The sequence below is a fragment of the Arachis stenosperma genome, chromosome 9 (genome assembly GCF_014773155.1).
Source record: "Arachis stenosperma cultivar V10309 chromosome 9, arast.V10309.gnm1.PFL2, whole genome shotgun sequence".
Classification (NCBI taxonomy): domain Eukaryota; kingdom Viridiplantae; phylum Streptophyta; class Magnoliopsida; order Fabales; family Fabaceae; genus Arachis; species Arachis stenosperma.
The window spans coordinates 45,842,546-45,846,667 of record NC_080385.1 but is presented as its reverse complement, the minus strand read 5'-3'; the positions used below and the strand labels follow the sequence as shown (position 1 = coordinate 45,846,667).

Here is a 4,122-nt window from a genome sequence, read left to right as displayed (position 1 = left end):
TCATGCTGAACATCAAGAACATATTTTTGAAAATTTTTAAGGAAAGAAAGACATGCAAGACACTAAACTTAGAAATTTGATTGTTGATGAGCGGATAATTTGTATACTTTTTGGCATTATTTTTAGTATGTTTTTAGTAGTTTGAGTTGAGTTTTTAGTATATTTTTATTAGTTTTTAGTTAAAATTCACTTTTCTGGACTTTACTATGAGTTTGTGTGTTTTTCTGTGATTTCAGGTATTTTCTGGCTGAAATTGAGGGACCTGAGCAAAAATCTGATTCAGAGACTGAAAAGGACTGCAGATGCTGTTGGATTCTGACCTCCCTGCACTCGAAGTGGATTTTCTGGAGCTACAGAAGCCCAATTGGCGCGCTCTCAACGGCGTTGGAAAGTAGACATCCTGGGCTTTCCAGCAATATATGATAGTCCATACTTTGCCCAAGATTTGATGGCCCAAACCGGCGTTCAAAGTCACCTACAGAAATCCCAGCGTTAAACGCCGGAACTGGCACCTAAATGGGAGTTAAACGCCCAAACTGGCACCAAAATGGGAGTTAAACGCCAAGAAGAGTCTCTACACGAAAATTACTTCATTGCTCAGCCCAAGCACACACCAAGTGGGCCCGGAAGTGGATTTTTATGTCATTTACTCACCTTTGTACACCTTAGGCTACTAGTTTTCTATATATAGGACCTTTTACTATTGTATTTTCATCTTGGTTCTTCTGGTTCCCTCTCTGGGGCCGAAACCAATGATCACATTTGTTCTTATGTATTTTCAACGGTGGAGTTTCTACACACCATAGATTAAGGTGTGGAGCTCTGCTGTACCTCGAGTATTAATGCAATTACTAATGTTATTCTATTCAACTCCGCTTGTTCTTTTACCAAGATATCACTTGTTCTTCAATTTGATGAATGTGATGATCCGTGACACTCATCATCATTCTCACCCATGAACAAGGTGACTGACAACCATTCTTGTTCTACAAGCATCTGAGGCTTAGTGAATATCTCTTGGATTTCTGATTGCATGATGCATGGTTGATCGCCTGACAACCGAGTGCTCGCCTGACAAACGAGCCAGCCATTCCGTGAGATCAGAGTCTTCGTGGTATAGGCAAGAACTGATGGCGGCATTCAAGAGAATCCGGAAGGTCTAACCTTGTCTGTGGTATTCTGAGTAGGATTCAATGATTGAATGACTGTGACGTGCTTCAAACCTGTAACCTACTGGGCGTTAGTGACAGACGCAAAAGAGTGATTCTATTCCGGTAGGGGAGGGAACCAAACCGGTGATTGGCAGTACTGTGACAGAGTGCGTGCATTAGCTTTCACTGCGCGGATGGGAGGTAGCTGCTGACAACAGTGAAACCCTACACGAGCTTGCCATGGAAAGGAGTAAGAAGGATTGGATGAAGACAGTAGGAAAGCAGAGAGACGGAAGGGAAGGCATCTTCATACGCTTGTCTGAAGCTCTTACACCAATGATATACATAAGTATCTCTATCTTTATCTTTTATGTTATTTTCGTTCATCACCATATCCATTTGAGTCTGCCTGACTAAGATTTACAAGATGACCATAGCTTGCTTCATACCACCAATCTCCGTGGGATCGACCCTTACTCGCGTAAGGTATTACTTGGACGACCCAGTGCACTTGCTGGTAAGTTGTGCGAAGTTGTAGTGATCACAATTTCGTGCACCAAGTTTTTGGCGCCGTTGCCGGGGATTGTTCTTGTGTATGGACAACTGACGGTTCATCTTGTTGCTTAGATTAGGTATTATTTTTCTTCAGAGTTCTTAAGAATGAATTCTAGTGTTTCAAGGTGATGTTCTTATCATCACCAAAGCTGATTGATCATCATCAATTTAGCTCTTGAATGCAATGTCTTGCTGAAGCTTAGCTAGCTATGTCTAATTCCTTTAGACTAAAGCTTTAGACTAACATTGCATGATTCTTGGAATTCTCATTAAGAATTTTGATACCTTTATTTTCCTTTTCACCAAATTTTCGAAAAATCCAAAAAAATTACAAAATCATAAAATCCAAAAATATTTCTTGTTTGAGTCTAGAGTCTCATCTTAAGTTTAGTGTCAATTGCATGTTCTTACTGCATTCATGCATGTGTCTTCATTAATCTTCAAGTTGTTCTTGATGATTTCCTTGTTTTGATCTTTGAATTCTATTGACTTGAGTGTTTTGTTGTTTCTCATATGCATTCTCATCTTGTTAGTGTCAATAGTATACAAACTGCTAAGTTTGGTGTCTTGCATGCATTGTTATTTGATTTTAGTTGCATTTTTTTATTATTCCTCATTATTAAAAATCCAAAAATATTTTTAATTTGTGTCTTTTCAAGTCAATAATACAGAGAATTGAAGATTCAGAACATACAGCAGAGGAATTATACAGAAAAAGCTGAGCATTCGAAAATGCCCAGTGAAGAAGACAGACTGGCGTTTAAACGCCAGCCAGGGTGCCTGGTTGGGCGTTTAACGCCCAAAAGGGTAGTAGTTTGGGCGTTAAACGCCAGAATGTGCACCATTCTGGGCGTTTAACGCCAGGATGGCAAAGGGGGAAGATTTTGTTTTCAAAATCAATTTTTTTCAAGTTTTCAAAGTTTTTCAAAATCAAATCTTTTTCAAATCATATCTTTTCAATCAAATGTTTTCAAAATCAATTTCTTTCCTTTTTCAAAGATACTTACTAACAATTAATGATTTGATTGAACATTTTTTGCCTTTTCTGTTAAGGAAGGTTTTATGTTTGAATCATATCTTTTCTTGTTAGGCAAGTCATTAATTTTTAAAATCGTATCTTTTAAAATTGTTTTCAAATCATATCTTTTAAAATTGTTTTTCAAATCATATCTTTTCAATCATATCTTTTTAAAACCATAATTTTTCAATCACATCTTTTTTTTAAAATAAGTTTTCAATCAAATCTTTTTAATTTCTAATTTCAAAATCTTTTTCAAAAAATCACTTGATTTCTTTTCCACTCTTATTTTCGAAAATCAATTAAGTGTTTTTCAAAATGTTTTCAAAATCTTTTACTTAAATTTTCGAAAATTACTTCCCTTCTTCTCACATCCTTCTATTCATGGACTAACACTATTCTTTAATGCAAAATTCGAACTCCATCTTCTTTGATAAGTTCGAATTTTCTACCTCTGTCTTTCATTTTTCTTTTCCTCTGACACCTCAAGGAATCTCTATACTGTAACATAGAGGATTCCATATTTTCTTGTTTTCTTCTCTTTCTTATGAGCAGGAGCAGAGACAAAGGCATTCTTGTTGAAGCTGACCCTGAACCCGAGAGGACCTTGAAGAGAAAGCTAAGAGAAGCCAAGGCACAACTCTCTTTAGAGGACCTGACCGAATTCTTCAAAGAAGAAGAAGACATGGCAGCCGAAAACAACAATAATGCAAATAATGCAAGGAAGGTGCTGGGTGACTTTACTGCACCTACTCCTGATTTTTATGGGAGAAGCATCTCTATCCCTGCCATTGGAGCAAACAACTTTGAGCTTAAACCTCAATTAGTTTCTCTAATGCAACAGAATTGCAAGTTCCATGGACTTCCAATGGAAGATCCTCATCAGTTCTTAGCTGAATTCTTGCAAATCTGTGACACAGTCAAGACTAATGGGGTAGACCCTGAGGTCTATAGACTGATGCTATTCCCTTTTGCTGTAAGAGACAGAGCTAGGATATGGTTGGACTCACAACCTAAAGAAAGCCTGGACTCTTGGGAAAAGCTAGTCAATGCCTTCTTGGCAAAGTTCTTTCCACCACAAAGATGGAGTAAGCTTAGAGTGGAAGTCCAAACCTTCAGACAGAAGGATGGAGAATCCCTCTATGAAGCTTGGGAAAGATACAAACAATTAATCAGAAGATGTCCCTCAGACATGCTTTCTGAATGGAGCATCATAGGTATTTTCTATGATGGTCTCTCTGAACTATCTAAGATGTCCTTGGATAGCTCTGCTGGAGGATCTCTTCATCTGAAGAAGACGCCTGCAGAAGCTCAAGAATTGATTGAAATGGTTGCAAATAACCAATTCATGTACACTTCTGAAAGGAATCCTGTGAACAATGGGACTAGTCAGAAGAA

The 4,122-nt window shown here is 37.8% G+C and overlaps 1 non-coding gene across 1 annotated transcript; it reads right to left on the bottom strand.

Moving 5' to 3' along the window:
* Positions 1 to 3,814: 3,814 nt before the first annotated feature.
* LOC130953101 (small nucleolar RNA R71) lies at positions 3,815 to 3,922 on the bottom strand. Its single transcript, XR_009075274.1, has one exon. It is a non-coding gene; the product is annotated as a small nucleolar RNA R71 (small nucleolar RNA).
* Positions 3,923 to 4,122: the final 200 nt, after the last annotated feature.